The sequence below is a fragment of the Lissotriton helveticus genome, chromosome 5_1 (genome assembly GCF_964261635.1).
Source record: "Lissotriton helveticus chromosome 5_1, aLisHel1.1, whole genome shotgun sequence".
Taxonomy (NCBI): Eukaryota; Metazoa; Chordata; class Amphibia; order Caudata; family Salamandridae; genus Lissotriton; species Lissotriton helveticus.
Window position 1 is genome coordinate 1,961,915,273 of NC_136065.1, and position 25,826 is coordinate 1,961,941,098.

At 44.6% G+C, this 25,826-nt stretch overlaps 1 protein-coding gene across 1 annotated transcript in view; it reads right to left on the reverse strand.

Moving 5' to 3' along the window:
• The window catches only part of PLXDC1 (plexin domain containing 1), a 392,766-nt gene that overhangs the window by 223,205 nt on the left and 143,735 nt on the right, over positions 1-25,826 (reverse strand). The gene's annotated exons all lie outside the window — the stretch shown is intronic.

Here is a 25,826-nt window from a genome sequence, read left to right on the forward strand (position 1 = left end):
GCAAAAAGGCTCCCTGGTTCAATGATGACCTTAAAAAATCCAAGAAGACTTGCCGCACCCTGGAGAAGAATTGGAGAAAAGAACAAACCTCAGACAACATGGCCTCCCTCAAGACAGCCACCCGCAAACACCACCAACTGATTCGATCCGCCAAGAAATCAGCATTCAAGGACCGTCTCGACAACAATTCTCATAACAGCAAGGAACTCTTCAATATCGTCAAAGAATTCACCAACCCTTCCGCAGCATCCAACGACATCACTAACTCCCAAGACCTCTGCGATGCGCTATCCTCCTTCTTCTACAACAAAATTGCCGACATCCACAATAGCTTCAAGAATACTCCTAGTGACCAACCCGCCCCACCCCCTTCAGATCCCACCCCTCCAACTAACTACCTCTGCTCCTGGAACCCAATCACCACTGAAGACACCATTCGCCTCATGAATTCAATCCACTCTGGCTCACCTTCTGACCCCTGTCCCCACTACATCTTCAACAAAGCTGACTCCATCATCGCTCCCCAACTCCGCGATGTCATCAACTGCTCTTTCAACTCTGCCACCTTTCCAGAAATCTGGAAACACGCCGAACTCAGCGCCCTTCTGAAAAAACCCACAGCAGACCCCTCAGAACTGAAAAACTACCGACCCATATCCCTCCTACCTTTCCCGGCCAAAGTCATCGAGAAAGCCGTCAACAGCCAACTCGCAGCCTTCCTTGAATCCAACAACTCCCTGGATCCCTCACAGAACGGCTTTCGAGCCAAACACAGCACCGAAACCGCCCTCATTGCGGCGACCGACGACATCCGAGCACTCCTGGACAACGGAGAAACAGTGGCCCTCATTCTACTCGACCTCTCCGCCGCCTTCGACACTGTCTGTCACAGCACCCTCATACAACGCCTCAACAACATCGGCATACAAGGAAAAGCCTTGGACTGGATCATCTCGTTCCTAGCTGGGAGAACCCAGAGAGTCCGACTCCCCCCATTCTACTCAGAGCCCACCGAAGTCATCTGCGGCGTACCTCAAGGTTCCTCACTCAGTCCCACCCTCTTCAACGTCTACATGAGTCCTCTCGCCTCCATCGCACGTCAACACAACCTCAACATCATATCCTACGCCGATGACACCCAGCTAATCCTTTCCCTCACCAAAGACCCCAACACTGCCAAAACCAATCTTCACGAAGGTATGAAAGAGGTAGCCGAATGGATGCAACAGAGCCGCCTAAAACTCAACTCAGACAAAACGGAGGTGCTCATCCTAGGATCCTCCCCCTCTGCCTGGGACGACTCTTGGTGGCCTTCCGCTCTGGGATCAGCACCCACACCCACAGACCATGCACGTAACCTTGGCTTCATTCTAGACTCCTCTCTCTCAATGTCCAGACAAGTCAACGCCGTATCGTCCTCCTGCTTCAACGTCCTTCGCATTCTCAAAAAGATCTTCCGCTGGATCCCCCTCGACACAAGAAAGACTGTCACCCATGCACTGGTCACGAGTCGACTGGACTATGGCAGCACACTTTACGCCGGAACTACAACAAAATTGCAGAAAAAGCTCCAGCGCATCCAAAACGCGTCAGCGAGACTCATATTGGACATCCCGCGCCAAGAGCACATCACCGGACACCTAAAAAACCTCCACTGGCTTCCCGTCAACAAAAGAATTACTTTCCGCCTCCTTACCCACGCACACAAGGCCCTCTATAATCTAGGACCCGAATGCCTCAACACCCGACTGTCCTTCTACAATCCCACCCGCCAACTAAGATCATCCAATCAAGCCCTCGCCGCAGTCCCGCGCATCCGAAAAACCACCATGTGTGGCAGATCCTTCTCCTTCCTGGCTGCCAAGACCTGGAATTCACTCCCCACCCACCTCCGCCTTACTCAGAACCACATCTCCTTCAGAAAAGAACTGAAAACCTGGCTATTCGACAAACAGTGAACCCCTCCCTCTAGCGCCTTGAGACCCTCTGGGTGAGTAGTGCGCTATATAAATGCCCGAACTTGAACTTGAACTATAGCACATTCCGCGCTATATGCTGTTTATTTCCTATGGCAAGTCCATCAGTGTAAATGATGTATTCATATTTCTCTAGAGGCAAGATTTCATTCGGGTGAGGGTATTCTTGTTTGTACTGCTGGAATGCTTGTGTTTTTAATGTAGAATCATAACTGTAATTTACATCTGTTGCAGTGAAAGATTTAGCCCATTGTATTCATTGTGGATACAGTGCTCTTGCATTTGGAATGCTCGCGTTGGTAATAGCTTATAAAGTTGGTCCTGGGATTATGACAATTTTGTGTTTCCCTTGTGATGGTGCTCTTTCTCTCACTACAGCAGTCTGTACAGCGGTCAGTATTTTTTCAGTTGCTGCAAATCGCATTTTAGCGTTTGTATATAAATGTGATTTGTATGCAAGTGGAACTGTCTCACCTTCATTGAAAGTGAGGTAAGTATATCCTGATAATCCAGGGGCGACCCGGACCACCAGGTTTGTAGAAGTTACACATGTGTGTAGATGTTTGGATGCTATAATGTCAGTCTGAACTGAACAGAGAGTATCTGTGTGTTGCTGTGTCCACTGATGTGGTGTGAAATCAAGTCTGATTAAGTCGTAGAAAGGTTTTACTCTTTCTGTCTAATCTGGAATGTTTGTTCTACCAAAATTTAGAAATCCGAAAATGGATTTCAAACCTTTGAGAGTCTCAGGAGGTTGGAGCAGCAAGCACTTTTCTAAAACGTTCGCTGCCAGGTTCTACCTTCACTTGACTGCTCGTACCCCAAAAATAGGACATTGAGATGGGCAGTTTTAGAATTGTTAAAGTTAAATTTGTAGCTCAAATTGGCGAATCCCACAATTATGTTGTTCACTCTGCTCAAGTGTTCAAGTAACTCATTGTCCATCAGATAGATGTCATCTACATAGGACACTGCCTCTTCATCACTTGTTTGTAATAATTCTGACAATCTTGCCGAGAATAGCCCCAGCCTGTTCTTGTACCCTTGAGGCAAACAACAAACGTTTCGCTGAGTGCCGAGTACATAAAATGCTATCAAATATCTGCTGTCTGGAGCTATATTCTGGTAGAAGAATCCATTTGAGATATCTAATGTCCTTTTGTATTTTCTCCACACAATGTTTTTCATTAATGCGGCACTATGTGCGTTTTGAACTGCAATTGTTCGTGTGCATGTGTTTAAATGTCAGTAATCTAAACCTAGATGATATGAATTGTCAGGTTTCATTACTGGAAACAAAAAATGATTCATCAGGGAGATGCAAGTCTCAATTACACCTTGGTATTCGAGTTGGTCTAGAATGTATTTGACCTGTCTTTTTGCATATTTTTTTATACGGCATTGTCTCTGTGGATATGGAGTAGATTTTACTGGGATTTCATACGTAAGTAGACTCCACGTCCCACCCTTGGAGAAGTGGAGAAGTGTGGCTCAATGGTTAGAGCGGCAGACCCTGATACAGAGGTCTGGCCCGGGACCAGGGTTCAATTCCCGCCTCGGCGGGTCTTGGGCTCAAAAATTCCACAGACCTGATAATTCTCGCCTCGGTCCCTATTCCAATCATGGAGTCCCACTCTGCAACTCTGGGCAATAGCTTGCTTAATCTCCACAACGGCCCCCACAATGCGAAGGATGCCTGGCATCCACCTTGGGGGTGCCCAGGAGTGGACACCTCACAGGGAAAGCCAGGATGGGTTCCACAGCGGTATTCGTACAAGCGCCTTGAGACTGTTGCGGGTGAATAGTGCGCTATACAAGTATCAATTTACCCTTCATGCTTGCGGTATAATGCTGGAGTGAGCACTAGTGCCCACTCCTGTGTGTATGAGAATTTTGAAGATTCTGGAACTAGGTCAGAGAAAGCAGGCAAAATGATGCTTTCCCCTTTTGGGCACTCCATCATAAACTCCGGCGGCTGATCTTTTAATGCTAGCAGTTTGTCATATCCATGTGTCAAATTCTCCCAAAAGAGACCTTTACCTTTCTTGAGAAGTCCCCCGCTATTTGAAGTGTCATTTCATACAGTCTATGCGGAACACTTACTCTGGTATCAGGTGTTGCCACCGTGATGTATTCATCCAATACTGCTGTCGCCAGAAAATCCTTCAGGTTCTGACGAGCTATTGTTACTTCTGCTGCGCTGTCTAGCATCGTCAGAGCCCATTCCCTGTTCAGAAGCTAAGTCCTCAGTAACCTGGGCATGTCTAATCTTTAAGCCAGCTACTTTCTTCTTTTTGAATTGAAGTTTTGCATTAGGTTACTCTTCCTGTTTGACAGTAAAATAAGAATTTCGATGTGTTTCCCTTTTTGTCTTTGGTCATTCTTCTTGCTTTTCTTCTGATCGCCCGTCCCTCTCCGAGTTTTTTTTATGAACCCTGAAAGGAACAAAAGGAGCGTGTATCAGTGTCCTGATACCTATCAGGTTTCCTAATGTTATCACAATTCCTAAGGTTGTTTCTCTTTTCAGAGGACTCATGTTGAGGAGACCCATCCCTTGATCGTGAATTATTTACCGAATTATTATTTTTAGAATGTTTGTTTTCGGGACTACCCGCAATCTTTGGCTTCCCGGCTTTGGTCCCCAAATTATCTCTACCTAATGCAGCATAGGTTTTTTCAGTCATTTTTGGCAGTTTTCTCATCCTATTTATAGGAGCTATTTCCCTTAGGCGGCTGTGTATGACCACTGCTGCTGCCTCCCCCTTTATGTTTCTCAGCATGATTGCAGAGACTTGAGCAAAATTACCTATGAGTTTCATTCCCAAGTCCAGGGCAGGTCCTGCCCCGTACTCATTCTGTATTTGTTTCAATACATCAGGAACAACTGCTAAGGAAGGGGTAACATGTACTCTGACAGAAACTGCAACAAAGATTGTTCCCCAAGTGGTACAATCCTCAATCAAGAGAACCATCCCCATTAGCAAGCAAATGGTTAGCTTTCTATGTTTTTCCTGTCGACTCGTATGTGGAAATACTGCTTCCAGCTTTGCTATTTTTTGTGCAATCCAGAACAGAATTCGCTCCCGTTTTGAAGGAATTGTCCCTCTTACTGAATTCAGTGTCTGTGGGTTAATTGTAGATGTGGTCTGATGTGGACCAGCTGGAGCATTTCTCGCAGGTCGGACTGTTAATGTTCGCAAGACAAACTGGACATTGTATCTGTAAAGCCTGACTATGTCTTTGTATATTGCTCAGATTTAATCCACTGGTAGTATATCTTTCTCGGCATGTGGAGTGTATGTTGCTAAGACTGGCCAGGTCGCTCCTTCTGTGCTGACTGGACGGAGTCTCACGACAGATGTTGTGTGTAGTAGGACGCCTTTAAACCAGTTTCGGTGTTGCTGGTAAGTTAACGGGACTTCAGTGTCTTCATATGGAATGTATTCATCCGGCGGTTTATGTGAAACAAATTAGTCACCGGAACTGCAGGTGGGAACTGAACCCAAGAATAGAATACTTCTGATCCTAACACCTTGGGTGCCTCAATCACGAAGGTAACACAGCTAACTGTTCCTGGTACGCCATGTTCTAACAATGTCATAGTTACTGTATGTCTGCAGTTCTCTATGATGTTGAGAACGTTGGCCAATTCTCCTTCCCACGAGCTACTTGCGAGGTCAGTCATTTTTTAAAAGAGAAGAAAAAGTTAAGAGGTGGAGTTTTGCACAATGTCGAGAACCTTTTATCCTTCCAAGCTTGCTAAACCTTCAGCCATTACACAGAGTATATCTGCTCAGCTGAGGCGGATTTCCCTTACCACTTCAGACGTCTCTGAAAAATGTGAGTAGGGCTTTCTGAGAAAGCACGACTGAACTACTCAGAATTGCACTGTTAATATAAGAACCAAGCCAATGTTGGTGTGTCATGTTGTGTAGTTCTTAGGAGTCCCCCAGTACCTACTTTGGATGACCTAAACTGAGTGCTTGGTGTACCAACTGCTGCCGGACACTCTCACAGGATATGTCAGCCATTAGAACAGCTAGCTCTACAGTAACACTACCACCCCCCCCCCCTTGTTTTCTACAGTGGTGTAGGTGGTCTCTGGCAACCACTTAACATGACAACCCTGATTCTTCAGGGATCATGAAAAACAGTACCATACGTTTCGCTCAGACACTCGTGCTTGCTTTCTCTAAGAAAATAGACAGGATGGCAATTAGGACATTTTAATAAGAATGTATTGTTCCAGCGACAGCCTCGTGTAAAAAATATGTGCTGCAACAATGTGGAGACAGAAGCATACGAAAGAGATTGCTAGTACCAATATTGTAAATAGTAGATACATTTCTACCATAGTGCTAATAAAATGAACATAAGCAGTTCAGATAAAAACGGTAGCACTTGCATATTCCTAAAATACGCACCCTAAGTAATTCACATAAATGTACCTAGCCTAACCTGGATGTGTAGGTGTATATGCTTATAGCTATGTATATCTGTAGCCAAGACACCCATAGGGAAGAACCAGCCCCCTCACCTGATGGTTGAGAATGCAGGACCCTGTCTCTGCATCGAGGATGACACCCCACAAGGGATGTCAGACCGTTGCGTGTCGAACATTCAGCATGCAGGACCCTGAGTCAGCTTGGAAGGAATTCTCCTCTGATTTTTAGGGGGGAGTGAGGGTCTTTTATTCTAAAGTGGTCCCTTCAGGTTTCTTTCTAAATTCAATATGATTTTAAAACAATCATGGATGTTTTGAAAAAAATCATAAATGTTTTGAAAACAATTACCAATGCTTTTCTAAACAAGTGTGATCATTCACAGCTGGCTGTTGGCCAAGGATGAAAAGAAGTGGTGACTTTTATACACAATAATTCTGCCGTGCCTGGGGACATGTTTATGTACTTCAGGTACATAGAGCCTGGTGTTGAAGAGACAGGAGCAAGCTACTAGGTAAAAGGTCACCTGTTTAGAATTGTTATTGTCGTGTGGCTGGGACAATGTATGTAAAGAATGGGGTATACATGACAGGACTATCCTAAAGGACATGATACAATGGTGGTCCCTCCCTGTGACCCATTTTGTCAGCCTGCAATGCTATAGTTCACCCTCAATTCCAGTATAGAGCAAAACATTTGACCATAGGTGATAAGCTGGACTGAAACTATGAAGAAGGTAAATGTGTGAAAAGATTTCTCGCATTGCCACCTTTATCTATGATTCAAACTATATGGATGGAGACCCAGCTTACCGCTTGGAGTTTCCTTCTCTATGCAGCTGCATTTAGGCGCGTGTTAGCGAGGGAAGGAATCCCAAAAATCTCCTCCTTCTGCAAAGGTCGGGTCAAAACTAGTGTATTGGAATGGGCACAGCAGGTGAGACAAGCATTGATTAAAATCTGTAATAGGTGGACAATAAAACTGGATCTGAGGAAATTGGAATTGAAGATCTCCAAAATAGAGTTACTGGTACTTACAAATATATGTTCCAGAGAGGAGGTACTGTGGTACCTAGTGGGGAAATCTTCCACATACAGTTTGACAAAGGCTTGGGTTGATGATGACTGTATTCCATACATGGATGCTTTACCCAACCCCAAGCATAGGTATGCAGTTATAAAATTTGGAATTGGGATAAATCCTTGATATGCCGATAGGAGGACACAATCGGCAATTATGGATGATTTGGGCAAGTGTACCTGTGGTATGATTACAAAATGTAATTGGGCAAATATCCTATTAGACTGTCAATGGGTTTTTGAATTTGCGAAAAGTATTTTTTAGAACAATTTTTGTAAAATACATAATTGTTAATTGGGATTAAGCAATTAATCTGTTGGTGGACATGAGATTCCTGGTTGTCACTTGTGTTATGGGGAGATTTTTAAATGCATTGAAGGGTGCTTTGAAAGATCTTGTGCTTTTAATGAGCAAGTAATTGGTGCTGTGCAGAACGGAAATCTTTTCTATTGGGGTTCTTTTTATTTATGGACATTTTGACCTTTTATCCTCTTATGTATGTTGAATGTTTATTTATTGTATGTGTTGATTGTATTTATGGTAGTTTTAGTTGACTGTGCTCTAAATAAACAAACCGTTGACAGACTGACATAGAATTACAAATATGTAGAACAAATACAGCTTGGAAAACAGTATACAAACCACCTGAACAGGGTCTAATTGAATCATCACAGTGGAAGAGTCCAGGGTCTTTCAGACCACATGTATAACATCAAAACCCTTGCCTACTATGATAATATGTAAGATTATATGTAGCTAAATTCCTTTCTGTGGTCAATAATACAACAACCATCTGTTAAAGGTTTACAGGCTTTAACAAATGTTTTTCTCAATTATTAACCCAGACCAACTGGCTTTGTCATAACCTTACATAATAAGCAGGCCAGCCCTATGGCATCAGACATAACGTTTACCAGTGCACCAATCAGGCCCATAGCTTGACACCATAACCAACTCAGCCCTACAGTTTTGAGCACAAGGCGGACACAGTCATAAAATTAGAAAAGTATACAAAAGGCATGCAAAAATAAGGTTAGGTAATTAAAATATTATATCTCTGTAGAAGGCCTAAAAAGGATTCTCACAGACCAATCTTCTATATCCAAGGTTTGTCACCTGAGGCAACCAGCACCAAAACCATTGTCTAGTATGATAATCTGTGAGTCTATGTGATAAAATACCTATATGTAGGCTTTAATATAGAGTACAATAAACACTTAAATGCTATTTAAAGATATACTGTTCACAACAAATATGTCAGGGCTACTGCCTTTATCATTTCATTTCATAATAAAGAGCGATGATCATTGGCTTGCCACTAATACCAACTCAGCCCTACTGTATCGAGTATTCGTTTTCCACAAGCCAAAAAGTGCAGTACAAGCAGTCTTTTTAGTGGAAGTACACACATTTGGCCCAATCAAATCCTGTAATCAGGGAACCCAAAATGTGAGTGGAGCCTAAGCCCCTCTCTTAGTATTTTTTCAGAAAGCTGTATTCTGTTGATCACATAAAGTAAGGGGACTGTTGCACTGTGAAGCCAGTCCTAACACTCTGTGTAGATTAGTGTAGCCTTGGGCATCCCATACTCCACTCAATCACACAACTGTGAGAGAGCACAAATCTGGAAAATGTAGAAGTGCACCATATTTACAAGCACGTTGTATTAGTTTAGAATAGAATACACAAGAGTGTCAAACCTATAGAGTGAAGATATATATATATGAGTGTTTAATTTGAATAGGGATACATATATCAGTGTGAAAAACTAATGTAGAGATTTGTAGAAATGTTAGAATGATGTTGGAGTCTCACGTTATGTGGCTGTGTGCAAAAGAAATGTAACTCTGCAAACCATGGAAATGTGTAGGCCACATGGCATTTCACAAGAAAAGAAAGATGCTGCTACACTTTTAAGTAACTTGGATTCTAATGTCATTTTACTGCAAAGTATTATTAATCATAGAATTGAAATGTTTTAAATAGATGTGTTACATTATAGTAATGTGTGTTAGTTAGAATACTGTTTAAACAAAGAAATTAAATGTGCATAGTGCAGAGGCCCGTTTCATATAACTTTAGTAGGCCTGAATAGATAAAGTTGCTTCTTGGATCTGCATGTGCTCGTTAGGGAAAAGTCGTGTTAGGCACAAACTGTAAAGCCTGTTCAAATGGTTTACGACTTCAAGATATGGCGGAGGCCGGAATTTGGGGCCCACAGAGAAAGTGTCTTTTGCAGGTGCGAGGGGGTTTAATCAGGAAAATGATGAATAGGCTTTGTTCAGAGACGCCTGGCACAGGCCTGTAGGAGTCTTCAGGAATTTCTAGGGGGTACCGTCTTGCCGGAGAGAAGCCTGGGAAGCAAGGTCAACTTTAACGAAGGGTCCCGAGGAGTACCAGCATGGAAGTTGCCGCCAGAACCAACACCACGTGAGAGGCGTCTCCAGGGGCGTTCCTATTGGAAAAGTGATTTTGTATTAGGGACAGCACCCCGGGGTGGAGTTAGAGCAGATGGTCTGAGGAACCTAAGAGAGCGGATGGGTAGGCAGATAGGGAACTGCAAGACTTCGACTTTGAGACAAAGACTAAGGGAAGTGTGTGATCTTCTTTGGAAGTCACCACGGCTGACACCTTTTTAGGTAAAGATCTTGTTAAGTAGGGATGTCACTTAGTCTAGTGTAGGGATAGCCTAACCTGTATTTTCCTTTCTGTAAATGACTCTCAAGTTGCAACTCGTAGCTATTCTCGCAACTTTAATGACCTTTGAGCTGATCTTGGTAATTCTATTCTGTCGACTACGAGCATTTAGAGATTTTATGTTTATCTTGACACCTGTTTATCTTTTGAACCTCATTCTGAGGTGCTTGTATCTCCAGATAGCTTTGGTTTTATAATAAACTTTTAAACCTTTTCCAGTGGTAAGTGGTTCTTTAGAGTGGTGTAAGTTCTTTCTTGATTAACCTAGTAGTGGATTGCCTTTTACTCAATGACAGGTACCAACGATTTAGTCGACCTGAATTGGGATCTGGATTAACGACAATAGGCCAGAAATCCCGCGTTAGCAGTTGGTAGCAGAGTGAGGATGGTTACCTTCTTGAGGAAGGTGATCTAGACTAGGTTAGTTTACCCCAAGGTCCCTAGAGATCGAGAGGTGGCCTGCCGAAGAAGGCGCTGACGGAGAGAAAAAAGCAGCAGTATCGGACGAGAGTGAGTATAACAAGGGTCATGCGTGGACAGATTGCGGTGTTTTGTGTTGTATTCGTATTGTAATGTCATGCGGAGTTGAATGCCTGTAGTGTGATTGTGAGAAGGTTGTGAGCGCGCGCAACCTGGTAAAATCTTACGTTCGGGGTAGAGCTTAAGTGGTTCGGGTGTATCGAACATCCAGAGTAATTGTCGACCAGAGTAAGGAGGTCATGAGGTACCATTGACCGCCGCAGGACCGAGATAGGGGGAGTGTAAGAGTGAGTGTGTGAGTAACAGACGCTGGTCGAAAGTTACTGTGTGAAAGTAACCTATCAGAGAAGGCGATTGCCTGGACGTAAACGGAAAGACATTTCTTCAGTTAAGGTGACAATTACAGATAGACTGTGGGCGTACAGTCAAGAAAAGTGATCGCTTGGACGGAAGTAATCATTTTTCAGAGTATGAATGGGACGCATGCATGACCGCGGAGACGAGCTGAGTAAGGAGGGGAACTGCTGCGAAGGGGGACGAGTGACGTCAGCGAGAGCCGCGCTGAGATAGGCCGGTTAGTGAGAAGCAGTGCTGTGATAGGGCGGTTGGTGTGACGTCAGTGAAAAGCCGCATTGTGATAGGGCAGTTAGCGAGAACCGTGCTGAGATTGGTGGATTGTCATCAGGAAGTAAACAAATGCGGAGAAAATAGAAATTCTGTAGGTTTTGGACATGAAGTGTTTTAAATGTTTGAGAGGGATTTTTAAGAGAAAAAGAAGGGACTCTTATTACGGGGAAGAGGCACCGCCAGAGGGTACACCAGCTTACTATATGGCAACGAATGTTGGCTTGCATACTATACTATGGATTAGTGAATGGAGCAAGATGTCGGAAGGGAATGAGGAACTGACGTTTCCTAAGTATGGAACGTTTAGGTTAGAGGCTTTACATCGGCTGAAAGCAATTATGTCCTCATTGAATCCTTCGCCTAGACCAACACAGTTTGAGGCCCTTAATGCGTGGATTAGGGCGGCACACGATAGAAATTTGAACAGGCGCCAAGAAAGGTTGAAGCGATCAGTAAGGGCAGTGCGAGATGCCCAATGGGATGCGGACGCCAAGAGATGGAGGGTACAGGCTATTGAGGTGGATAAGTTGTACCCAGTGAGAGAGGTGGCAGGAGAAAAGAGGCTCATGGAAGAGGATGAGGAGAGCGAGTCGGAGGACAACTTGATAAATAGATTGCTAATAGATAGACCGCCTCCGAACGTTGGGGAGACAGAAAGTAAGGAACTCCCAAGGGGAGGTGGGGCTGCCATAGAGGGGTATAGACCACTCCCTATATCGGAGTGGACACCTACCAAAGGTGAGGAGATACCTCAACATAGTACAGTACAGAGTGTAGTCGGAAGGTTTGTGGTACAGAAGACGCCAACCACTGAGAAGGTTGAGTCTTACGGGTTGCCAGACGCTCTACAAGTATCCGTTACCATAGGTCCTATAGTATCGATTTACAACCCCGAGAGAGACAGAGAGGAAGAACAGATACGGTTAGACAGAGAGAGAGTTGAAATGGAAAGGAGAAATAACATGACAAATGCCTGGAGGCAATTGCCAGGACCAGTGACGTGGAGCACCCCATTTGATCCAGCAGTGGGTCCCGCAGCAGAACAGGGGGGTCAGAGAGGACCGATGGACCTGAGGGGACCACGGCCGAAATCCTTTAAGGAGCTGAGGGCCGACTTGAGAGAATGGGATGGGTCCACAGAAGCACCAACCAACAGGTCAAGAACAGGGGCTGAGTGGGGAAGTCGAGGCAATGGAACATTGTCTCACTGCGGGGCTAGCGCAAGCAGTCAGGAGTGGGATGGTAACAGCCCGGAGAGTAGAGGAGTTATACGTCATATTGACGGTGGAAAAGGGCAGGAGAGAAGTGAGAGAAGTACAGGATGTGGAGAGACGTCCCGTCTCATTACAAGTGAGGGAGACTGAAGGACACAAGAATACAGGGATAGGTTTAGATGTACTCACCATGCACCTAATGATAATGTACAGCACTGGAGCCGTGAAGGATCTTGCCATGGGTCGAGAGATCAGAGACCACCGGCAAATGATGAAGAAAGGGGGAATAACGGAATGTCTTACCATGCATCTAGAGAAACCATGCAGGATGGGACTTGTGGGACTATGAGAAATGGGAAAGTGTTTCACCATACACCCAGAGAGGATGGAACTGCATGGGACCTGGAGAGATGGGAACATGGGAGGACTCCCCATAACTCGCCTGAGCCTAGACGTAGGACTCGGAGCTGGGATGGGAGAGATGTGAATGGACCCCCTAGAGCTAGCATACTGAAAGCTGCAGTAAAGGCCAAAAGACTTGACGTCACTAGTTTAAAAAATGATCTGGACGAGATAATAGATGGGACGTTAGCTTTAGAAAGGATTGACTTGTACGAACAAGATGAGTTACTGTTTATAGCAAAGGATATTACCCGAAAGGCAAGAGCAATTCATGAGAAACTGTCTGAACTGGCAGAGAAGTATATGGTAGACTTGTCCAGAACAAAGACATTACAGAGTAACCATAGGTTGCAGTATTCAGACCAAGACTTAGACGAGAAGAGAACTACAGGATTAAAAACACACATAAGGGAGCTGATAACAGGAATAAGAGCGTGGAGAGATCTGGACAAATGGGAAGAGAGGTGGTCCAAAAGGGGTACTGTCAGACGGAGCACGAGTGTGATGTCTTCGGAGGGAAGGCTAATGCAGATGGAGGCATTTCCTTTGAGAGAAATATCGAATGGGAACTATGTACATGTGCCCTGGAGTAGAGGAGATTTGGCTGCATTTACCAACTCATTTCCGAAGTTAAGGGACAATCCTGTTGAGTGGTACAAGCAGGTAGAAAGGTTTGTGAAAATCTCAAAGGTATTGTGGATTGATTTGAACACCTTGTTTGACATTGTGGTGCCAGGAGATTTGTGGACAGCATGCAAGACTAGTGTCGAGTGGCCAACGGTAGAACCAGAAAGGAATGCTGCTACAAATGGACCGTCTGAAATTGTAATGTTGAAATATGAAAGAGTAATAACTTGGCTGAAGGATAAGGTCCCACCACAAGACATAGATTGGGTAAAAATAGACCGAACAAGACAGGAACCCAAGGAGACAGTTCATGAGTTTTATGAGAGATTGCTGAAAACATTCAAACAATACAGTGGACTCGATGTAATGGACCCCAAGGATATAGGACAGTTTGTGTCAAAGTTTGTTTTGGGGTTGAGACCTGATATTTGTTTGATGATTCAGCAACATTTAATTTGTTGGCAAAACAGACCATTAGATGAGATTTTGAGGTATGCAAGGTACTGCAGTGACGAAATAGATTCCAAAGCAAAGAAGCTAAAAGAGAAGCTTATGGTGGTGCAGATGCAGTCAGCTGGAAAGAGCGGACAGCAGCAGCAGGGGACGGGGACATTGGGACGGAAATCGAGCAATCAGAATAAGAACAGTGAGGAAAATGTGCGACCTAGAATTGACATTGCTAAGTTGAAGAAAACGGCAAAGTGCCACCAGTGTCATCAGGTGGGACATTGGAGACGCGAGTGTCCCTACAACCCTGAAAACGGAGAACTAGAGGTAGAGGAGGAGGTTCCAGAGGTTCCAGTTCAAGGGGTGACAGTGCCAAGAATCAAGGTGGCCAAAGGGGGGACTTCGGCTCCACGAGCTCAGTTTCCGCAGCCACCAAAAATTTCGACAGGGGGAAAGGTCTTTAGACAAATGCCTCTTTTCATAGATGAGGAAAGATGTTACTACATTGATCCCTTGACGGGACAACGTGTAAGCAAAGAAGAGGACTGTACCCTCGGGGCAGTTCTGGAAGTGGATCAAAGAGGACCATTTGTTGAGGCTGAAGTAGCAGGGTGTCCCACAACATTCTTGGTGGATACCGGAGCTACTCGATCAACTTTGAGATCAGCAGTGGTTCCGGATCTACCAATGTCGGGGGAAACAATTCAGGTGGTAGGAGTCGCAAACAAGAGAATGACTAGCCCTTTGACGGAACCAGTGTCAGTGAAAATCGGAAACTACATGAATGAACATCAGTTTGTGGTGTGTGATTCTAGTCCTGTGTGTCTGTTAGGAAGGGACTTATTGTGCAAGCTGAACTGTACCATATACTGCACGCCTCAGGGAGTAGAGGTAGAGACGACAGATGATGACGCTACCTTCAAAATTGTAAACTCAAGAACATGCATAGAACTGTATCCTACTCTGACAGTGGAGGACCTTCCTTGGGACTTACGCGAGGCAGTATCATCAGAAGTATGGGATTTTACAGGAGAAGAGATAGGGTTGGTCAAAGGGGTAGAGCCAGTGAAGATCATAGTGAAACCAAATGTTGATTATCCAAGAACGCCACAATACAAGCTGTCCCAAGAGACGATTGCAGGAATAAAACCTGTGATCGACTCTATGATTCAACAGGGAATACTGAAGGAAATCGTGGGAAGTCCATGCAACTCCCCGATTATGGGTTTGCAGAAACCTAGTGGGAAATTTAGAATAGTACAGGATCTTCGAAAAATTAATAACATTGTTGTTTCATGTTGTCCAGTGGTACCGAATCCATCAGTGATACTGTTTCAGATACCATTCGAAGCTGAGTGGTTCACAGTGATAGATCTTTGTCAGGCCTTCTTTTCAATCCCATTAGATGAAGAGAGCCAGTACCTTTTTGCTTTTAAAATGGAAAATCGCGTTTTAACATGGTGTCGAATCCCCCAAGGATTTACAGATAGCCCATCAATTTTCAATCAGCTGTTGAAGAAAAATCTTGAAAGTCTGGTACTGCCCCAGAACTAGGTTCTGGTCCAGTACATAGACGACCTACTTGTTGCGTCAGGAACAGAAGAAGCTTGCAAGGAAGACACCATCGCCTTGCTGAACCATTTAGCTGAAAACGGACACAAGGTGTCCCCGAGAAAATTGCAGTACTGTCTGACAGAAGTACAGTATTTGGGTCACCGGATAGAAAAAGGAAAGCGCAAGGTGTCACCAGATAGAATAGAGGCAATCATGAAGATGAACTCGCCTACAACACAGAGAGAAGTCAGGATGTTTCTAGGAATGGTTGGTTATTGCCGACAGTGGATAGCTAACTTTTCACTGAAAGCAAAACCCTTACAGAAACTGACGCACAAGGAGGTGAGTGATCCGGTACCATGGGACAATGAGTGCTTGATGGCGTTCCTACAGCTGAGAGATGACTTATGTCGTGCTCCGGCTCTGGGGATGCCGGACTATGAGAAGCCATTTTCCCTCTATTGCTGCGAAAGGGAGGGCTGTGCTTTGTCAGTTTTAGTGCAAGTCCATGGAAATGCCCGTAGACCAGTTGCATACTTTTCGGCTACTCTAGATCCTGTAGCCGCAGTGTTGCCCGGATGTCTCAAATCCGTTGCTGCAACAGGTGTCAGCATTGAGCGTTGTGAAAGCATTGTGATGGGACACCAGCTAGTGGTGTATGTACCTCATTCTGTGGAACTGTTAATGACCAGGACCAAGACCCAGCACTTGACTAACAGTAGGCTCACGCGCTATGAGCAAGTTATTCTTGCTGCAGAGAACGTGACCCTTAAGAGGTGTTTTGTCTTGAATCCTGCTACACTGATGCCACTTCCTAATGACATAGAAGGCGAAGACTGTGAAGATCACGATTGCCTTGATGTGACTGAACTATGCACGAAGCCCAGACCAGATATTGTGGATGAGCCACTGACTGATCCCGATGAAATTTTCTTTGTTGATGGCTCATGTTTAAGGGACGATACTGGTCGGTTGAGAGCAGCTTACGCTGTTTGCACCATTACAGGAGTTGTGGAAGCCGCTTGCCTGGAAGGAGTACACTCCGCTCAGGTAGCAGAAATCATTGCATTGACACGTGCCTGTACAGCAGGTAATAAAATTAGAGTCACCATATATACTGATAGCCAATATGGTTTCGGTGTAGTTCATGATTTCGGGCAATTGTGGTCTCAGAGGGGTTACATGACCTCCTCTGGTTCGCCAATCAGAAACGGGGAATTTGTTCGACTGTTGTTAGAAGCATTACAGGGTCCTGCCGCAATTGCGGTTGTGAAATGTGTAGCTCATACGAAAAATACAGATTTTGTGTCACAGGGAAATAGATATGCAGACGAAGTTGCCCGCTATTGTGCGGAGCATGGTTATTCTTTCACGGAGGTGGAAGTAGGTGGGGCTCAGGAAAAGACAGAACTAAGCATGATGTTAGAAACTGTTGATACTGGGGAAGATTTGAAACAAATGCAAGACAATGCACCTGAATCTGAGAAGCAGGCATGGGAAACAGCAGGTTGTGTGAGAAGCGAAATGGACTTTTGGGTTTCAGCAGATGGAAGGGCAGTGTTACCCGAGGAGTTAGCGAGTCCAATGGCACGACAGATACATGGTCCAGTGCATTTGGGAAGAGATGCCATGCTGAGGGTGTTCAGGCAGACTTGGTATTGCCCAAAATTTAGGATTGCAGCAGAAGCAGTGTGTAAGCGATGCGTTACTTGTCAGCAGTTGAATATAGGGAAAAGAACACCAGTTACACTGAGTCACATTGGGAGGTCTGGGGGGCCCTTCAACAGAATGCAATTAGATTTTATTGAAATGCCAAAGTCAACCGCCTTAGGTATGTTCTGGTGGTAGTATGCATATTTTCCAGATGGGTTGAAGCATACCCTACACGCAGGTGCGATACACTCACAGTAGCAAAGTTGTTGCTTAGAGAGTTGATACCGCGCTTCGGGGTGCCTGCCTCTCTGGAATCGGACAGAGGAACACATTTTAACAGCGAAGTTGTGAAGATGCTTTGCTCTGCATTGAACATTGATCAGAAATTGCATTGTAGCTATTGACCAGAGGCTTCAGGTATCGTGGAGCAGATAAATGGGACGCTGAAATGTCGAATTGCTAAAGTATGTTCATCAACTTCCTTAAGTTGGCCTGATGCTCTTCATTTGGTCCTTATGAGCATGCGTAGCACACCCGACAGGAGGACAGGTCTCTCTCCACACGAGGAGCTGATGGGGAGGGCAATGAGACTTCCAACTGTCCCAACAACCGCATTGTTGAACATTACAGATGACCTGATCCTGGATTATTGCAAGGGGTTGTCTGACGCCATTCATTCTGTGTCCCTTCAGGTACAGGCCGCAGAAGTTCCATCTTCAAGAGATCAATGCCACGACCTGTGTCCAGGTGACTGGATAGTGGTGAAGAAGCACGTCCGGAAGAACTGCTTAGACGTGCGCTGGAAAGGACCTTACCAGATCATCTTAACGACGAACACTGCCGTGAAGTGCGGAGGGCTGCCAAATTGGATCCACGCTTCCCATACTCGAAGAGTTCCAGCACCTCTTGAAGAAACAGCTCCTCTCACAGACGAAAATCCAGTTGTGGAGGAAGAATCACAAGAGGGGATCAGTCAAGCTGTGGGGGTGTCTGAAGAAGTTGGGAGTGTCACAGATCCAGAAGAAGAAGAAAGACAGAACGGCAGTGAAACTGAAGTTGCCACTGAAGGAGAAAGCTGCTGTGAAAACAACTCAGACACAGAACAAGTTCAGAGTGATCAAGAACCGAGTGAACGGACAAGAACTAGGAGAACAAGGCGTGGAGCGGCTACCTGGCCTGAAAGAAAAAGGAGGCCAAGCTTGAAGCCAGCTCGAGAGGAAACTCTTGCTCCTATATCCGAAGACTCAGATCCAGAAGAAAGTGCACAAGGACAAGAACAGGAAGGTCCGAGAAGATCAAGGAGGGTGCGGGTGCCTTGCAGAAGATACGCTACTCCTGAGTGGACCTACCTCGCTACAGATGTCCGAAGCACGCAGAACTGGGAGGGTGAGGAAAGTGACCCTGACCAGAACTGACCCAATTATAACCGTGGAAGTAGAGTTGCTGATACCAGGAGTGGAGGTCGAAGGGCTGCTGACACTCAACATCGTCTATCCTCCTCTTCTGAGCGGAATAAGAGAATTGATCCTAAACACAGTTGAATTTCCGTGTTGCTGTTCAAGGTGTCCAATACTTGAGGGAATCCTTTTTCGTTTGGAAATATTCGAGCAAGTGGTGGGAGTTGTTGGAACACGCATAATTTCGGATTGCTAAAGACTTTGAAAAGAACTTTGTAAATACAGATTGAGAGATAACCTAGCGCCAAGAAGAAGAAGAAGAAATTAGGGATTTCCATTTTAGAGGATGGAGAAGGACTAAGGTTGTCTATTGCTACAGAACTCAGAGACTGTTTTGCGGAGGGGATTTTCAGCTTCCAGGTGTGGTTCGAAAGATTGGAGAAGCAAAGAAAAGAGACTTTGTACTGTGAAAGAAAACCAGAGCTACACTGTCTTGAGACCATGGAGGCTGGCAACCCGAACCGCAGGGCAAAATGCATAATAGGTACACTTTTAGTGGTAGTGATTTCTCTTATAGTTTTAGTGGTTACTGTATCATATGTAGTGGGACATGAAAATGATGTGAAAGCAGAAAAGGAAGCAAAAAGTGTATCAACACAGAAGCCTCCTACGGCTGGCAAACAGGGGGAAAACACAGCGAAAGAGAAAGCTTTGTTAGATGCTGAAATTAAGAGACTACATGCAGACGAATCACAGGGGAATTTTAAATCAAATGCTTATGCCAAATTGCTTTATGAATACATTGATGTCATGGAGGCGAAGAACTGCTATGTCTGCATGCAGTTGCCAGCCTCTGTAGATGAAGGCATCAGGTATCATCATCTTCCATTGACTTATGGAATCACGTGTAGTTTGTTGCTGAGCATATTTTATGAAAGGGATGGGTTCGAGTATTACTTCTCGAACTTTGACTCGATATTGCCAGAGGTGCCAAATTATAAGCACCTCAATAAATGGGATTATTACAAGAGTGAAGACAGGTTACAGAATTTTTTCCTTCCATGGAGAACATTAGATACTTCACATGCCCGAAGAAATAATTTGACTTGTAAAGTGTCCGAAGTTGAGAAAAGATTTATAGGGCAGGTGGATGATCGATATAGAAGACAAAAGGTCCTAAAAGCTTCAGGACAGTGGAAAACAGATTGGACCGAGGAAGAAAGGGCACACCAAAGAAAGGGTAGCAATGGTCCAATAGCTTTAGACCGAGAGAAAAGGGGAAAGCTGTGTATACACAGAAGTCAAACATATTATGAGAATGTGTTTGTGGGAGAAGTCAGTTGTGAACATGCTTTCCAATTGGAGTATTACTCCAAAGATTTCTTAAAGGAAATGCAGGTGATTCCGAATGTGTATTTTGTTTGTGGAAGAAATGCATACGTGAAACTACCAGATAATTGGTATGGATCATGTTACTTAGCAATTGTCTTCCCCAAAATATACCATGCTGAGGACTTAGAAACCAAAAAGAGAGGAAAACAAACGAGAAGAAGAAGGGATGTAAGCGCGGAGGAGGTAGTTGGAGATGTATTTGGTGCTATGTTTCCTATTTTAGGGATAGCACTAAATGATGTTAAGATAAGAAGATTGGCAACAGTCGTTGATAGACTATCCGCCAGTACTGCTAGATCTTTAATGCTGGTGGAGGGAGAGATGCAATCGATAAGGGCAATGGTTCTTCAGAACCGACTTGCTCTAGACGTTCTGTTGGCCAAAGAGGGAGGAGTCTGTAAGGCTTTGAAGGTCCAGGAATGTTGCACTTACATTCCAGACAATTCAAAACCTCTAGAAAAGTACATTCGAAACATTACTGAAATACACCATGAGATAGAGGATTTGACAAAGGTAACAGTATGGGAAAAAGTAGGTCAAGGAATGGGTAAAGTTGGAGGTTGGTTTGCCAACCTGGGAAAGAATATCATTTGGTACATATTGAAACCTATCATCATAATAGTGATTTGTGTAATCGCTTTGTGGGGGTTGGTGAGACTGTACAAATGGTATAGAGCAAACAGGTTGCAGAGATCCATGCGAGAGCAGGGGAGGAGATTAGCTGCGATGCAGGAGAATCAGTACCGGAGTCTGAGGGCTCTAGAGGAGATGAAACGAGGGAATATTGCAACGACTTCAGTTTGATACTCTATACCTTAGAGAGGGTGTTGTAATGATGATGACTACTGGAAGTCATCAAAGGGGGGATTGAGAGAGCACAAATCTGAAAAATGTAGAAGTGCACCATATTTACAAGCACGTTGTATTAGTTGAGAATAGAATACACAAGAGTGTCAAACCTATAGAGTGAAGATATATATATGAGTGTTTAATTTGAATAGGGATACATATATCAGTGTGAAAAACTAATGTAGAGATTTGTAGAAATGTTAGAATGATGTTGGAGTCTCACGTTATGTGGCTGTATGCAAAAGAAATGTAACTCTGCAAACCATGGAAATGTGTTGCCACATGGCATTTCACAAGAAACGAAAGATGCTGCTACACTTTTAAGTAACTTGGATTCTAATGTCATTTTACTGCAAAGTATTATTAATCATAGAATTGAAATGTTTTAAATAGATGTGTTACATTATAGTAATGTGTGTTAGTTAGAATACTGTTTAAACAAAGAAATTAAACGTGCATAATGCAGAGGCCCGTTTCATATAACTTTAGTAGGCCTGAATAGATAAAGTTGCTTCTTTGATCTGCATGTGCTCGTTAGGGAAAAGTCGTGTTAGGCACAAACTGTAAAGCCTGTTCAAATGGTTTACGACTTCAAGATATGGCAGAGGCCGGAATTTGGGGCCCACAGAGAAAGTGTCTTTTGCAGGTGCGAGGGGGTTTAATCAGGACAATGATGAATAGGCTTTGTTCAGAGACGCCTGGCACAGGCCTGTAGGAGTCTTCAGGAATTTCTAGGGGGTACCGTCTTGCCGGAGAGAAGCCTGGGAAGCAAGGTCAACTTTAACGAAGGGTCCCGAGGAGTACCAGCATGGAAGTTGCCGCCAGAACCAACACCACGTGAGAGGCGTCTCCAGGGGCGTTCCTATTGGAAAAGTGATTTTGTATTAGGGACAGCACCCCGGGGTGGAGTTAGAGCAGATGGTCTGAGGAACCTAAGAGAGCGGATGGGTAGGCAGATAGGGAACTGCAAGACTTCGACTTTGAGACAAAGACTAAGGGAAGTGTGTGATCTTCTTTGGAAGTCACCACGGCTGACACCTTTTTAGGTAAAGATCTTGTTAAGTAGGGATGTCACTTAGTCTAGTGTAGGGATAGCCTAACCTGTATTTTCCTTTCTGTAAATGACTCTCAAGTTGCAACTCGTAGCTATTCTCGCAACTTTAATGACCTTTGAGCTGATCTTGGTAATTCTATTCTGTCGACTACGAGCATTTAGAGATTTTATGTTTATCTTGACACCTGTTTATCTTTTGAACCTCATTCTGAGGTGCTTGTATATCCAGATAGCTTTGGTTTTATAATAAACTTTTAAACCTTTTCCAGTGGTAAGTGGTTCTTTAGAGTGGTGTAAGTTCTTTCTTGATTAACCTAGTAGTGGATTGCCTTTTACTCAATGACAGGTACCAACGATTTAGTCGACCTGAATTGGGATCTGGATTAACGACAATAGGCCAGAAATCCCGCGTTAGCAACTGCATTCTAAAGTCTAAAGCTAATGATGGAAAGGGAGAGGTCTGGTCCTGTGATACATTCCTCGTGACTGCCCTCCTCCCATCTGTGCTGCTGCCAGAGAAAAACAAACACTATAAATGATCTAGTTATCGAAGACATTTTAACAGCATTACAACGTTGTGTACCCCTAAAAGTTCAAGTTCAGGGACTGCTGCCAGCTCAGGCAGCTGGATAATTAAATAAAACAATCACAGCTGTGTTGAGAGAGGCACTTTTTTTCCCGTGGAAGCACACATCTAATGCCAATCAAAACATGTAGTCCTGGCTTCCAATATGTGGGCAGAGCTAAAGCCTTTCGATGTACTACTTCTTAAAGCTCTTTTTAGGTTGATGACATTTCGTCTGGCAACCACTGAGCAGCTAAGCAAGACCTACAAATGATGTGATGTCAAAGAACACCTCTCTGGCAAGGTTTCATCTCTGGTTCTGGAAACCTCACCTGGAATATTGTGCCCATGTCTACAGTAATATTTCTAGGCAGGGCAGGACTGGCCGTAGTGAGTACCAGGCGTTTCCCCGGCAGGTCGGATGTAATTGTCAGGGCTGGTTTGCGATCCCAGTTCGGCCCTGTTTCAAGGTCTAACGACCACATCTACAGTATGGGGTCCTTGGAAAGCCACAACCATTATAACTATAATACAATATTGAGGTCTAAAGCAACCAACTGGAGTATAGTGGCCAACTCCGAAGACTGTCTTAGGGGTATTGTATCAAGCGCTGGGTGGCATCTTTGGGTAGCAACTGGGGTACTGTGTCCAGCTCTAGGTGACACATTTAGTGTATTGTGTCCAGTTATGGGGGGTTACTTGTGGCATGTAGTGTCCAACCCCCAAAGCAGTATCTTGATTATTAAATCCGGTTGTTCAGACATTGTGTCCAGTTCTGAAGAACACATTTCCCAAGGGATAAAGCAGGATCAAAGTCAGTCCATGGCAGCAAGCACAGTTGTGTATGGTTTAAACCACTTGTCCCCTGAGTAAAGTTTCGAAAAGGTAATTATGTACATACTGGAGGAAAGAGGAATAATGAAAACAAGCACATCACTAAGGGACAAAGCACATGAAGCAGTACTTCTATCGTGGCAAGTGTTTTTAGAATTAGAAACTGTGACGTAAGGCGGGTGGCTCAGTAGGGAAGCAGTAACGTTGAAGGTCACAGTATTAGGGTTCTATTGTAATAACAGGTTTGTTTCATTACAATGGAACATATTTCACACACCATAGAGAGCCCAGAGAGCCCAGGAGTAACACTAGAATAAGATATTGGTGGTGAGAGCATCGATCAGCCTCCATGCCCGAGCAGAAACAAGAGCAATAGATGTGAAATAGCAAGTTGAAGCCGAACCCTGCATGGAGCCTGTCGCTATATTAACTGGCTTCACATTCAGTACTCAGTGAAATTAAGGACGTAGCTATCATTAGTGTAGTTAGAGCATGGGCAGAGGGGCCCAGAGGTGTGAGGGAATCGCTACACGCCAATTATGGCTTTCTTGTTCTATCCAAGGGCATAGTGGGCGGGGGCGTATCATCTGGGGCGGTGTGGGGTGACACACCCCTCTAATAAATGAATTATCAGGTCATTAGTCAGACCTAGGCCTCCTAGTTGGGTTGAGGTAGTGTCTTTGTCGGTTTCACTCAAATTGCAGCCCTCACTGCAAAGATACCTGCCCTCAGGACAATGGATGTGTTTTTTGTTTTTTTAAATCTCCCAACCCGAACCCTCTCACAAACAAATGGTAGGGAAAACAAAAGGTGTCATTATCAGCCACTAATAGCTCTTTTCCCATCTATTTTTTTTTATCAACTACATGGATCTAGCCTCACAGCTACAACGAGCCCAGTTCATGAATGTATTTTCTGCGATAAACATATGTGTACTGCATAAAATCTTACCATTTACGACTTTGTGGAATTCACCAACGTTTTCCTTCCAGGCATAAATAGTTTTACTATTTTCCATTTCTCCACCTCAAGTGTGACTGAAGGTACAGTAGCAGATTCCACACATAGGGTGGAAAGTAGGCGTTTCGAGGAGTGGTTAGCCTAGTACGTTTGGTAACGCCTATAAACTTTTTAGTTCGTGGGCATTCCCGTACTCCAATCCGACCCCATCCCATCTGGGAAATTATCAGAAAACTTACTCCACTCAAAGGTTTTTTTTTTGTTTAAAAGACTTTATTAAGCACAAAATGCAGTCCACAGTTACAGTCAACGACCAATACATTGGATATGAAATGACTGGTGAAACATCATCCAAGAAGCAGCCATGTACATTGCAGGAATTCGGATTTTCCGAATAGTACGAGCAATTATACATTGTGCTGTTTTCGATGCGATGAAACCATAAAGACAAAAATTAAGCAAATACAGAAGAAGAAAAGAAAAACAATACACCAAAGGGTAAAACATATCAAAAAGTTTGCGAGAGTCATTGAGCAAGTCGATCAGCACAGTAACAGGTACAGGCTCAGAATGCTGTGTCAAGCAATACGATAACCACACAGCGTGCCACAGGTCAATGTGTACAGATCACCATTCAAGAGGAGCAAAGCTCCATAGTAGACAAGCATCTCGCTCGGAAGCACACCGGATCCCCAAGCCAACCCTCAACACTCTTAACCACAGCAGGTCGTTGGACAGGGCCTGTGTGAGATGTGTGTATTAGCAAGGTGAAGTCGGTCACGCACGCCGCGCCCGCCCTAACCCACCCCCGTTGGTACAATGGAATGAAGTGATTGGGATTGCGTCTTCTGGGTAAGCTTCGCAACATAGCTCCGATATGGCCCCCAAATGTCTGTCGGGTGGGAAGCAGTCGGAAGCAGTGCCGAATATTTCACACTATTTACACTGCAGTAGGCCACACTCCTGAGCCATGCGCCGACGGTCGGAGCGCGACGTGCGCACCAGAGCAGCGCTATTTCCCTCTTGGCCAAAAGGAAGCAAATGGACGCCAGTCTACGGAGAGGGCGTGGGAAATTCACAACGTAGCCAAGCAACGCAATTTCAGGGGTGGGTTGCAGTGTCATGCCCAGTATGTCACCCAGAACCCTGTGAACCTCCAGCCAATATGTATGCAGCCGCGGGCACGTCCAGGACAAATGGGAGAAGTCAGCATGTGGGGCGACGCATTTGGGGCAGCAGTGCGGCCTACCAATGTCAATTTTGTGAGCAAGCGCAGGAGTGTGATACATCCTCCTTAGGAACTTGAAATGTATAAGTTTGTGCCTGCTGTTCATGGACACGTCTCTAGTGACAGCGCAGCACGCCTCCCACTGATCATCTGTAATCTGAATGCCCAAGTCGCCCTCCCATGCGGCGCGCACCGCAGCATCAGAGGAAGGAAGTGAGGCCATGCATAGTTTGTAGAGCTTTGATACCACGTGAGTACCCGCTTGGTTTTTTATTATAAATGTGAGTGCGGGGTCATCTTCAGGAGGTAATGGAAATGTGGGGAATTCAGCGCGAAGCATGGAACGGA